This window comes from Heloderma suspectum, chromosome 1 (genome assembly GCF_057233095.1).
Source record: "Heloderma suspectum isolate Gila_16-S chromosome 1, 16-S_ref, whole genome shotgun sequence".
Lineage (NCBI taxonomy): Eukaryota > Metazoa > Chordata > Lepidosauria > Squamata > Helodermatidae > Heloderma > Heloderma suspectum.
Window position 1 is genome coordinate 36852320 of NC_139458.1, and position 13926 is coordinate 36866245.

Genomic DNA, 13926 nt, shown 5'->3' on the forward strand with positions numbered 1-13926 from the left:
TGTTGTTCAGGCAGGCATTTGGGGTGGGTTAGGGTATTTTAGAAAATGTTTTTATTGTAGAATTTTATTGTTTTAAACAGTTTTTATTGGATGTTGTACATCGCCCAGAGTGGCTGGGTGACCAGCCAGATGGGCGATTAATAAATTTAATAATAATAAAAAATAAAAATAAAAATTTTGTTGCAGATCTATAGCCACCTCTCAAAGCTGCAAGTGCCTAGGGTTCCCTGGAGATGGGAAATGACTCAAACCAGTTTAAATCTGTGAGTTGGATATGCCCTGTGAACAGAGATGGTTAAAGAACCACAGAGAGAGGTTTTCATGTATTTTCTTCTATTGGATGCTTTAAAACTTGCTCCGTTGAGGGGGGTTGTCAAGAGACAATTTGTATTTTTGTTCTTGTGTTTTGAACATCTTTGCCACTTAGTAGCTTCTTGCCTTTATTCTGTTTCTGATGCAAAAAGTTTAAGATACTGTTTTGGTAAAATGCTTCAATTATGCTTTCTCAAAGGAACCAGAGACAGAGTGAAATCATTACCAAATCCTGGAGAAAGCAGTGTGGTGGGTCCTTTACTTACATATGGATCCTGAGTCTCTCCCACCTCTTCTGTTTTTCTTCTTCTGATAACAAACCCTTTCTCACTGCCCAGTATGTGTGCACTGAACATCATGAAATGTATGTAATTGCTTTAAAAAATAATATTGGTGTGCCACATGCATGTAAATGCTGGGAAATACGGAAGAACTGGAATACTGCACAATATTCTAGGCATCTTATATAAGAACAGAGTTCAGTTTGCGATAACTGATGCAGATATTTTCAATTCAGTGCACAGACTTGTTGCCTAAGTAGATTGTGCTTCTTTGCAAATAATACCCTATTGAGGCATGAACCTTTTTTTATAACAGCAGAACAGTGGGAGAGAAATCACCGTAAAGTCACAAAACAACTGGCACATTTTGTACACTGGAATTAGCAGTTTATAGGGCATCATCATTGCCTCTTCGCAGTGCAGGTGGGCTGCTGTAACACCTATCACATTTTGCACCCAGGTATATCATGCATCTCCTGTAGTTAGAAATCTGACTCTCCTTCTGCCTGCTCGTTGTCCATTGTGATGTCTTGGAACCTGTTTTCCTGTGACCTGGACTTGCCTTTTGTATGATCCTTGTTTGTGCTGACCATCTTGGACACTTGAGCCTATAACTGCTAAAGCTGATTTTAATAAACTCAGAACAGTGATCAGTAAGGTCCCATGGCAAGCGACTCTAGCGAGAAAAGGAGTCCAAGATGAGTGGGAGCTTTTAAAAAAGGAAATTCTAAAGGCACAATCACAAACAATTCCAACAAGAAGAAAAGGTGGAAGACAACAGAAGAAGCCAATGTGGCTTCACAGAAAGCTTAGGGTTGACCTGAAAACAAAAAAGGGCACATATAGGAAGTGGAAAGAAGGCCAAGTAACAAAGGAAGAGTACAGGCAGGTAGCACAGAATTGCAGGGATGGCGTCAGGGAGGCTAAAGCTGAGAACAAGCTGAGATTAGCGAGGGATGTTAAAAACAACAAAAAGGCTTTCTTCAGCTACATGCATAGTAAAAGGCAGAGGAAAGAAATGGTTGTTCAGCTATTAAATAAGGATGGCAAAACGATAACAGATGACAAAGAAAAGGCAGAGGTGCTCAATTCCTACTTTGGCTCAGTCTTCTCCCAAAAGAGGGTCTATGACCCCCCTGGCAAAGGCGAAGTACAGGCTGAAGGGGCAGGATTGCAGCTGGAGATAGACAGGCATATGGTCAAGGAACACCTAATTACTTGGAATGAGTTAAAATCTCCAGGGCCAGATGAACTGCATCCTAGAGTCATAAAGGAACTGGCAGAAGAACTCTCAGAACCGCTGTCTATTCTCTTTGAGAAATCATAGAGGACGGGGGAAGTGTCAGATGACTAGAGGAGGGCTAATGTTGTCCCTATCTTCAAAAAGGGTAAAAAGGAGGAACCTGGGAACTACAGACCAGTCAGTCTGACATCAATCCCTGGGAAAATTCTGAAGCAGATGATAAAGCAATCCATCTGTAAATACCTTGAAAACAATGTAGTGATGACTCGAACCCAACATGGATTTGTCAAAAACAAGTCCTGCCAGACAAATCTGATCTCATTTTTTGATCAAGTCACCCCCCTTGTGGACCATGGGAATACTGTAGACATCATATACCTCAAATTCAGCAAAGCTTTCCACGAAGTGCCCTGTGATATCCTGATGAGCAAACTAGCTCAAAGTGGGCTACATGAAACAATGCTCCGGTGGATCCACAGTTGGCTACAGAATCGGACTCAAAGAGTGCTTATCAATGGGACCTTCTCAAACTGGGGAGAGGTAACGAGTGGGGTACCGCAGGGCTCAGTCCTGGGCTCAGTGCTCTTCAACTTTTTGATTCATGACTTGGAGGAGGAGGTGCAGGGAATGGTGATCAGATTTGCAGATGACACAAAATTGGGCGGGATAGCTAATACTTTGGAAGACAGAAACAAAATTCAAAGTGATCTTGATAGACTGGAGTGCTGGGCAGAAAACAACAGAATGGCATTTAATAGGGACAAATGCCAAGTTCTGTACCTAGGAAAAAGAAACCAAATGCACAGTTACAAGATGGGGGATACGTGGCTCAACAACACTACAAGCGAGAAAGATCTTGGAATTGTTGTCGATCACAAGCTGAATATGAGCCAACAGTGTGATGTGGCTGCAAAAAAGGCCAATGCTCTTTTGGGCTGCATTCATAGAAGCATCGCTTCCAAATCCCGGGAAGTACTAGTTCCCCTCTACTCAGCACTGGTTAGGCCTCCTCTGGAGTACTGTGTCCAGTTCTGGGCACCACACTTGAAGAAGGATGCAGACAAACTGCAGAGGGTTCAGAGAAGGGCAACAAAGATGATCAGGGGACTGGAAACAAAGCCCTATGAAGAGAGACTGAAAGAACTGGGCATGTTTAGCCTTGCGAAGAGAAGACTGAGGGGAGATATGATAGCACTCTTCATTCTTCAAGTACTTGAAAGGTTGTCACAGAGAAGAAGGCCAGGATCTCTTCTTGATCCGCCCAGAGTGCAGGACACGGAATAATGGGCTCAAGTTACAGGAAGCCAGATTCCGGCTGAACATCAGGAAAAACTTCCTGACTGTAAGAGCAATACGACAATGGAACCAATGACCTAGGGAGGTGGTGGGCTCTCCCACACTGGAGGCCTTCAAGACGAGGCTGGACAGCCATCTGCCAGGGATGCTTTGACTTGGATTCCTGCATTGAGCAGGGGGCTGGACTCGATGGCCTTGTAGGCCCCTTCCAACCCTACTATTCTATGATTCTATGAAGCCCAGACTCTGGAAGCATGACCGTCTACCTTCACCTCCAGGAATGGACATAATGATAAGCTATGGGTCAGAGTCTAGTACAGGTAACAGGCAACAAGGTCCCAAGGCAACACAGCAGACAAGGAGCAGGCAGAAGAAGGGTCAGAGTCTTGTCCATAAGTACTCACACCAGTAATCAGTCAAAGCAAGGGAATCTGGATTCAGGAAGGTCTGGTTGATGTCATTTCCAACAACTCTCTTAGCCTTACACTACGGGTTTTATGCAGAGCTTGCCAGATATGCATACGATTTGCATAGAAATACAATACATCTCATCACAGTGGGATGTGCAGCTGAAAAAGTCATCCTTGTGAGCAAGCCCCTTATATGCAAGTAGACCTTTTCACACAAGGAGGTCTCTGGCTCAATCTAGCACACCTTCTGAGTTCCTGTCTTTTTAGATGGTGTCTCTCACAAGGGCTTGGGGTTTTTTTCTGCCTCCACCTCTGAGGCAGAGTCCTTGTCATCCACTGGTGAGGCCCTTGTGGTAGTCACCCCTGAGGGCCTGGGCTCCTCCTGTTTTACTGGCAAATCCTGGGCATTGCTGATGGTGGGTGGTTCCTGGTCCTCCAGCAATTTCTCAGAGGAGGAGTCTTCCAGCAGGGGCATGACATGGACAAGAGAAGCAGTGGCAGCTGTTTGTACCATCACTAACATGAACTGAGGCCCACTCTGTCCCCACCACTTCTCCCCTGTTCTCTCCCCTGTTCTCTCACCTCCCTCACATATGCACTGTTCATGGCAAGGCTTCACCACCACAAGCACAATATAAATGTGGCTCTCGCATGTTTTGAAGTGTGTGGGGCGGGGCTCCTGCCACAATGTGCGGGCCACTGATACCAATGGGAACCAGGGCAGAGAAGGACGAGAAAGTGTGAGGGGTGGATGATAAATGGGCATCTGGGATAGGTTGGGAGAGATGAGAATCTTCCATGTTCTATTGACTGATGGGGAAGTTGTGTGTTGGAATTTACCAACCATTATGTTGCCTTCAGACCTATACCTTGAGATTAATAGTGTTGAGGTAGAACCCCACAACTACTTTTTTCTTGGTTATAAACATCCTGACTTGCCACCCCTTGAAGTGGCATAGATTATTTTATTTCGCTCTTTGAAAGCTTCATTCTTTTGTCCATTCCCATGTTAAACCAATTGCTCAGCAATCCAAAGCTGGTGGAAGGACAGATGGGAGAGGGAGCACCAATTAAGTAGCTATGAATAGGTAGAGGACCAGCTCTGGGGCACCAACCACAATCAAACTTGTAGGGTGCTGGAATTCTAAAAGTGAAACCAAGTGTGTCTTGCAACCTAGCTGATTTGAAAGCATGGCCTCATTTGTAATATTTTATGCAATTATTTTTATTCAAATATGATTGTCATGTGCAAGAATAATGCCATATTACTGCATTGTGTAATTTTTAAAATAGGATAGTTATTTGAAGAAAGGGATCACTTTATAATTTCTAGCTTTCTCTAGAACGGGTAAGTTAGTTCAATGGCAGATGTGAAGTATCAGCCATTCTAAAGGCCAGTTTTTTAAAACTTATAAAGACCCCTGAGGATTAATAATTTCTTCCAGTTGGTTAAATAATTAGAAATATAGTGAGGAAAGAGACAGTTTAAGGTAGACTTGAACCTGGGATCTCACCTAACTCTGGAACATTTAAACCCTCTTTTATACAGTGGCATAAATGCAGGAAAGGGTTTCCTTTTACATGGAAAGCAGCAGTATTGCATCTACTGGATTTGCCGAGTTTCTTTTTCCAATAGGAGCAAGCTTTGTGAATTCTGCCTTGTATGTTATGTATTGATGAGGGATTTAGGATTATTGTGACATCAACTGCTTGAACCTTCTCTAATAAACCGATAATTAAATACAGTCTCACAATTAACTTTTGAGCTGGACACAAAGAGTAGCTTTGAAACCTTTTAAATTTAATTGCAACATCTGTCACAAGACGCAACCCCCGTTCTAGCAATGTGTGATTTTGCCCGTTTGTGTACATTAATGTGAGGATCAGTCTCATAGTTTTTCCCCTAGCATCACTTATTAATAAGAGTGAGTAATTTTGATACTGGTTTTTTTCCTCAGTTTTCTGTCCCTCTTCCCATCAACTCCCACCCCCGTCTTCCACATTGTCATTTTAAACGGAGTGCTTGTAACTTGGTCTCAGGGTGGAAACAGAGCCAATAGAGCCCCAGAGCAGTTCTGATTCTGAGGAAGAACAGCAATCCATGGAAGAGGAGCTCGCTCATCTCTCACAAGCACAGCAGCTGGCAGAGATTCCTCGTGCCAGCATTCCTGGGATAGATAGTGACCCTGCCAGTGAGAGAGCGCTGGAGGGGGGCTTGCTGGACGCTCAGTGCAGACTCAGGGAGCGACGACAGATGGAGGGCGTGGAAAGGAGGCGTAGTGCTCGTTTGGCACACAAACAGCGGTCGCATCCCGAGGACCCAAGAGAAAGAGGGAGGATCTCTCCCTAGCCCATAAGATCAGGGTCTTCCCGTGATTCTCCTTCAAACGGGGACCAACTGCCTCAACTGGAGCTTAGGCTACTCTGCTATCTTTCCCCAGTGCTGTTCCTTGCTTTGGTGCTAGCGACTAGTATTCTGAAAGAGTCATAAAGTAATAAAGGAATAAAGTCTCGGGAAAGAATTCCTCGTCATCTGCATCCTGAGTTGGCTATTGGAAGGGACTGCAAAAGGCAGCTAGGGCGCTCCTGAACACTTGGAGTGCTTGTAATTTGGCTGCAGGGTTGAAGCTGTCTGTGTCAGAGTGACCTGGCTATCGAACAACAGTGTGAAATGGAATAGGCAGTTACGTTTAACCAATGTACCACAATTTTGGGGACCTGGATCTCTGTCTGAAAGGAATAAAGCACCACAAAGTGATCCTTTGGTCATGAAATGATGAGATTAATGTTTGTCGTGAATGGCATCAGAAGCTGTTTCCATCCTAAAAACAGATATAAAATTGTTAGGGGGGTTATTTTCTGTTGTTACTCTACACCAAAAATCCTAATTAGAACCACATCCTTGGAATAGTGGCGTTTTCAATCTAAAGGGGAACAAAAAGAAAGTCTTACTGGAAGGAAACGTACAAGGGATTGTTAGACTGGTTGTCTGGGGGGGGCATGGCTCAGTGGGTAGAGCACGTGCTTTGCATGCAGAAGGTCCCAGGTTTAATCTCCAGCATCTCCAGGTAGGGCTGGAAAAATGCCTGCATGAAACCCTGCAGAACAGCTGTGAGTCAGCACCAACACTACTGGGCAACTTCCTATGCTTCCTATGTACAGCCACAGCAGCTGTCAATGTCTGTCTGGCCCAGAAGCACACAGTCTTCAAATGCTGGCCAAGGAAATAAGATCTAAATTCAAGATCCTTGCACTATCACATAGCAAGACTGTTTGCTTATTCTTCACCTTGTACCTACTTGAAAAGTACAGCACTCATTTCCTAACTGCGTATTGCAGTTGCTAGTGTTTTGAATCAACACTGAATGCTGCAGCTTAACCATCCAAATGTATCTGTTTGGTGGGTAGGATGCTAGCGTTCTCTGTATTCCCAGAGCTTACCATTTTTCTGGTGTATACACAAGGGATGATTCAGTTCACTTTTCTAACAAGGAGATTTCTTCCTGAAACTACACATTGATGAATTGATAAATACTAAATCTAAAGTCAAAGCTTAATCTTCTTTGTGATCAAAATATGGATTTAGGAGGGCATTGTTCTGTTCTGTTCCTGGTGACTGGCTGATGCTGCTTGATTTATTTACAAATAGAGGCCTTCCAAAATTGTTATTGACATCCTTGAAAATTGCACATGTGTTTAAGTAAAGTTCTGCCAGAATTATCAAAGAAGAGAAAATCTTGGCTTGCCAGCAAAGAATGAAACCATCAACAGGAACTTACTTAATTATTGGAATGTTCCTACAAAATGATATTTAATGGCTCACTTATTTATGTGATTAACACAACTGCTTTATTCTGAGTAGATACACAGGCTAATGTAAATTTGTTTTGAATTCGTAAAAATGTAAAAGAGACTTCCTCTCATTTCTAGAATTACATGTGGATTCAATGAAATCTACACACAGTCAGAAGATTCAGGCTACCTGTTAAATTGTATGTGTGTGTGGCATTGATATTTAGTCATAGCAAGTAAGGATTTTGTTTATTCCAGCAAAAAGTAGTGTGATGGTCTATAGGAACAAAACTTTCTCTTAACATATGGAAATGGAAAATTTGGGACCTTGCACTAATGGAGAAACTCACTATAAACAAAGAGGACAAGCAGAAATTAACACTTCTTATGGAATGTAGTATCTATTGAATTTGCTAATACTGAGAAGAATACATGACAGCCTCCTAAGATAAATAGAACTTTATGATGTGATCTTTTAGGATGATGACTGATAACTTTTATCAGATAATTTTGCTGGTACCAAATAGAAATTCAGAGTGATCAGAAAGACTGTAATGAAATTGACTCAGATGCGGTGCACTTAAATTTGTTCCCATCCATTGTTACTTTGAAAAATTCAATTAAAATAATTAAAACATTAAAAAGACACAAAATTAGTGTGGGACCTCATTGGGTGCATTTGCACAGAACACTAAACCATAGTTTTGCACAGGGGTGCCAAACTTCAGGCCCAGGGCCAAATCTGGCCCTCCTGGGGTCCCAGCCTGGCCCTCTGGGGTTATGATCCCACCCCTTTTCCCCGAACCGCTTGCTCCTGGTGTTCCACATGGACCTTTGGCCTAATTGGAGTCCACCAGGAGAAGAGCCTTCAGTGTGGCGGCCCCCTGTCTTTGGAATTCCCTGCCCCTGGAGGTCAGGCAGGCAGGGAGGCATTCCTTAATTGGCCAGTCATGGTTTCTATTGGCATTGTGTTTTTTAAACAAGTATAGTTTTAATGTGGTGTTTTGATCTTTTTATTCTTTTACCATTTTATTTTTTGTGTTCACCACTCCGAAATCTGTTCTAGATATGGAGCGGTATATAAATATTGTAAGTAAGTAAGTAAGTAAGTAAGTAAGTAAATAAATAAATAACCAACCAACCAACCAACCATCAATCATTTGTTGGTTTCCTGGCTTTGGTGCAGTTTCCCCACCACCACCACTATAAACATTTGAAATGCCCCTTTCTAAGGCTTACTTCCTGGCAGTATGCTGATATTTTTGGGATTTTGACCCTACCCCTTTGCCTTCAACTCTGCCCACTACTGGAATGTGGCCTTTGAAAGCTCCTCTGAAATGGAATTGAGCACTCGGGCTGAAAGAGATTCTGTACCTCCGCTTTAGCACTATGTGTATGAGTAGAAAGAGGCCCAAGCAAAGTCCCAGGCTCCAGTGCTCCTGTCACATGGCTGGGAGGAGGAATAAACCAGCATAAACCAGGAAAAACTTCCTGACTGTTAGAGCAATACAACAATGGAACCAATTACCTAGGAAGGTAGTGGGCTCTCTCACACTGAAGGCATTCAAGACAACGCTGGACAGCCATCTGTCAGGGATGCTTTGACTTAAATTCCTGCATTTAGCAGGGGGTTGGACTCGATGGTCTTGTAGGCCCCTTCCAACTCTACTATTCTATGACTCTATGATTCAGTTTTCCTTTGCCTGAATCCTGGCTTGGTATGTGCAAATTGGGAATTGTGGCTTAAAATCAACTGTATAGTTTGCGAAACAAGCCAGAGTTTGTATTTAGATTATTTAGCTATTGACTAGAGTTTATTTTAACCACAGTTCCTGATTCACATGTAACAACATCAGTCAAAGTGAAACCGAACACTGGTTTATTCCTCCTCCTGGCTATACAAGAGGAGGGGAGTGGGAAACACAGGAGCTTGAGGCTTCACTCAGGCTCTTTTCCACTTATGCACATAATGCACAGCCATGGTTTAGCTATATGTGAGAGTCCCCCCATTGACTGATGGCCGTATTATGGCCTACAAGTATCTTCTTAGTAAGGAAGACTGAGAAGATACTTGTACTTTGCTGAAATGGACTCTGGCCTAGGGGGTCCCACTTTTTATATCTGGACCAGTTGAGGATGAAGTCAGACAAACACAGTAGTGAATCCACCTCAGAATCATTTACTACTAGAGTGTCTGGTGATTACTTGGATACTCTCATGTGTAACAGACAAATAACAAGATTGCAGTGTTGCTGTGCTCATTCATACAAACATGTCTCACAGTGCAGACATATACATATGTGTAATGGCCATTGCAGGAGGCCATTAACTGGAGGTGTGGCATGCACACAACCCATTTATGCACTATGGCTTGCTCTTACAAATCGGGAATAACTACTTCTAAATTGGAGAAATTAGCTGAGGTACTAATTAAAGTCCAAAAATATGAACTTTCTTTTACAGATTTTTGTTCTCAAAACATATATGCACAGTCGTTAGAGAAGAGAGTTAGTATACCCATTCCCTACTACGTGAGCCAGTATACTAGTTCTAATGTGCCTAATGTGCCTGACTAAAGACAGGAAAAGATAATGGAGCTGTTCACTACACTACATGTGATGTGACACTACAGCCCACCGTGGGTTATTCAACCCACAGGGAGGCTCTGGCATGTGTGGCTGCCATTTTGAACATGCACCTCTGCTCGGGGATTATCGTGTCATGCTTTAGGGGTTTAGGATTATGCAAGGTTTATTTAATCCTCGCTTGCCAGATTCACGTGACATGACAATCCTCAAGTGGGGGTTGCATATGCGATCTCGTGCTCACGGCCACCATGGCTTATCATGGATTACTCTGTCAAAAATTGGGGGAAATTGTTGTAAATGCATAGATTTAGGAGGAAAGTAAAACAAAATAGAGCAGGAATGGCTACTATCACCTGACTTCAGAACAAGGGGAACCCGAAGAACTTCACTTCCTAGTTGACTGCCAAAGTTAGAAAAATGCTGTGAGCATAGACTACCCTTGGGTTTCTCAGCTTTTAGATATAAATTCAAAAATGGGGCGGAAGCCTCAACTACTTAAGGCATTCTTGAAGACTAAATTATCAAGTAACAGTCAAAAGATTGGGTTTGATAGTTTACTCTTTGCAATGATGATGTGGAGACTAGACAGAGGCTAAGCCATTATTAGGGACCTTGGAGCCACCACAGTTTGGTTAAAAGTAGATTTAGATGGGGAGCCTTACTGATGGGACTTCTCCTTAAGAGTTTCCAATTAAATTCAAAAATTGTGCTTTCAGCTCAAGATGTTTTGGTAGACACTTCCCAAAACCCTAGGCGAGGGGTGGGCAACATTTGGCCCTCCTGATATTTTGAACTTCAGCTGCCATCGGGCCCAGCCAGGGTGGCCAATGGTCAGGAATTGTGGGAATTGTAATCCAAGGGCAGTATCCAACGGTGTCATTCAGCAAACTCAAATAGTGCTAGTGGAGCTCCTCTGAATCTTTCTGTTGTGCAGGCAGTTCAGTTGCCCATTGTACTTGTGCAACCAGTTATGCAACAACTAAAGTTATGTTTGCACAAGCAGGTGTTCATTGTGCTTATGCAATCTGTTGTGCAACCTATTTCAAATAACTCTTGTGAAATCTGTTATGCAACCTACGCCTACATTGTATTCCTTTCGGCGCCAGGTGAAGACCTTTTTATTTTCCCAGGCATTTTAGCTTTCTAAATTTTTATCTTTGCTGTTTTAAATCTGTATTTTAAACTCCTGCACTGCTGCTAGATTTTATTGTGGTTGTATTGTTATATTGTGGTTTTAATATTCTATATATTTTAAATTGTTTTATTGTGTGTTTGGTTTTAATTTTTGTGAACCGCCCAGAGAGCTTCGGCTATTGGGCGGTATAGAAATTAAATAAATAAAATAAAATAAAATAAAAACCTATTGCACTTTACTCTTGTGAAAGAGTTATGCGCAACAAGTTTTGCAACCATGTTTGCACAACTGTAGCTTGAGTCGGAGTCTTCTCTTGCACATAGTTTAGAACCTAGTTCCTGCTAGCGCAACATCATTTGTGCTAATGGAATGACACAATTGGATACTGCCCCGTGATATCTGGAGGGCACCAGGTTGCGGAAGACTGATCTAACCCAACACTCCCTACTCCAAATAACAGCAGCTTTTCAAGATCCCATGCTGAGATGTTGCTGAGCCCTACAACCTGATAACCTTTTAACAGTAGAGGCCAAGAGTCAACATCATACATCCATATGAAGGCTCATGCCACAATAAATCTGTGTGTGTGTATGCGCATACATCTGTGCATACACAAACTCGCATCTGCGAGTGTGCACGATAAGCTTTTTAAAGTCATGTCTGGGGTGCAGAGTTATGTTTGATTATAGCAGAAAATGTCTGGTATACGAAGAAGCAAATTTTGTGGACTGGTCAATATCTGTCTCTGAGTGTTTTGTGCAACATAATATAAAAAGGCGCAGTCGCTGCCCAAACATCTTTTGTGCTGGATTGCTCTTAATCCAATTTCCTTTGGTAAAAGAATAGAGAGCATATTCTTGGGATCATTTTGCTTGGCAGCATACACAGAAAGGGGTATTTTTATTGCTTCTCAGCTCCTTCGCACAAAGAAATATTGTACTGCTTTTTATTTTTTTAAAAACAGCTTAGTTACAAAAGCCTCCTGTCACAAGTCATCAGCATTCTGCCATTTTGACATGGCTGTAGTTGATACTGCAGCTTTGTAAAATTATTGTACCAGATGCAATGAGTGAAAGCTGGTTCCGTAAAAGAAACCATAGGGGTTGTGTGCTTTCCCTTTGCTTTTGTTTTTATTAGTTCACAGTTGTCTAACTATCGTCACTGGATTTTAAAACATTAGGCCATTAGGGCAACAAATCCATCGTATTTTGAAATGGTCCCCCCCCCCCGCTTGATTTTTAGTAAAACAAACACTTTTGTATTTTGCCACAGGAAATGTTGTATTTACCCATCCAAGATGTGTGATATACTAAAGGAAACTCCCTTTATTACAAAGCAGTAGTTGCCATGTTACTCTTAACATTGCATCACCATTTCTGTTATAAAACCACTGAGTCATTTACATAGTTCCTGAGAATTTTTGTTTTCCCTGTCCTGATTTTAAATTCAATTACAGGATGGCATCTATTTGTACTTAGTAGTTTCTACTATAAGTGCACCTCTTCTAATAAATTGCGGCCGAAGCTATAAAGCTTTTCCTTTTTATTTTTTCATCATTCAAAACTATACCAGTGTTACTCTTATTTCACAAGGAAAGCTCTCACTGTATGGCTATTTAATAATAATAATAATAATTTCTGTCTATGAGTTTAATATAATTGGCTGGCAAGAAACTCCCCTTTCATAGACTGCTTTTTAAAAAATAACAATGTAATAATAATTAAGGCTGTGAGATATATTCCGCATCTGGTTGTAAACCGCAGCCCTGTTTAGGCATTCTACATCCGAGCAAACTAAACATGTGAGGAGGAGGAGTGTGCTAGCCTCCCCCCTCCCTTTTCACATGTTTCTTCTGAAGAGAAGGGCCTCCTGTATCCTCTTCAGAAAGCAACCCTCCATGCAGTGCTTCTCCTCCATGCATTTTTACTCCGATGTAGAACTCCTGAATAGAGCTAAAGCTACAAAGAGGCTGTTGGCACAGTGGGACAAAGCAGCCTAAATGTCCGTCGTTTCCTTCTCACTTTGGTTGTTGTTCTTTGGACAAATTTTTGCTTGCCTCGCTTGTCTTGATGAACTCGGCTGATCTGCTTTGGTGTCACATTGGGCCGATACTGGCAAAGGGAGCCATAGCTCTTTTGGCTGCAATTGGTTTAGCTGCTCTGATGTCACAGAGAATCTAGACACCCCTTGACCTAAGCAACTTGTGTGCTAAGACGGCCATTAGAGAATTTCAAATTGAATTCTGAGGTCAGTGAAGATCCTATATGATAGTAACTGCCTCATCTATGGCACTATATCAGGGGCTTTTGGATAAATCTTGCAGATTAACCATGTGGATTGATTAAGTGGTCTTTGAGGCTAAGCTAGAAAGAAAAGGACAGACAACATGCTGTGTATAGCCCAGGGAACCTCTTGGTAAACCACTTGGTTTTCATGCAAAATATCCCAGGTTCATCTTTGGTGTCTCCGGCTAGGGCAGGGGAAGTCTCCTGTCTGAAACTCCAGGGAATTGCTGCTGGTCAATGTAGTGGACAATACTGAATTTTTGTGCCCTCCCATTCCCCTCAGCAGTAGCCCATTCTGCATAGCAAGGTGTGTGGGGGAGAGAGAATTGAGATTAATTAATTGTATCTATTTATTATTAAACTTAGCATGAATGCTCTCAGGACAGCTAACAAGAAAATAATAATGATACAATAAATCAAAGCAATGAAAAGATAAAAGACAGCAGCAGATAGAAACACAGTCAATCAATAAGGTAACTAACAGTGCAATCTCATGCATGTTTAGACAGAAAAAGTCCTACAACTCCCAGCATTCCCCAACCAGTACTGAAGAATAATGGGTAACGATGGTGAAAGGAGCAGCA

The 13926-nt window shown here is 42.1% G+C and overlaps 1 protein-coding gene across 4 annotated transcripts in view; it reads left to right on the plus strand.

Moving 5' to 3' along the window:
- FOXN3 (forkhead box N3) overlaps nt 1-13926 on the plus strand; it is a 231973-nt gene that overhangs the window by 140999 nt on the left and 77048 nt on the right. The window lies entirely within an intron of this gene.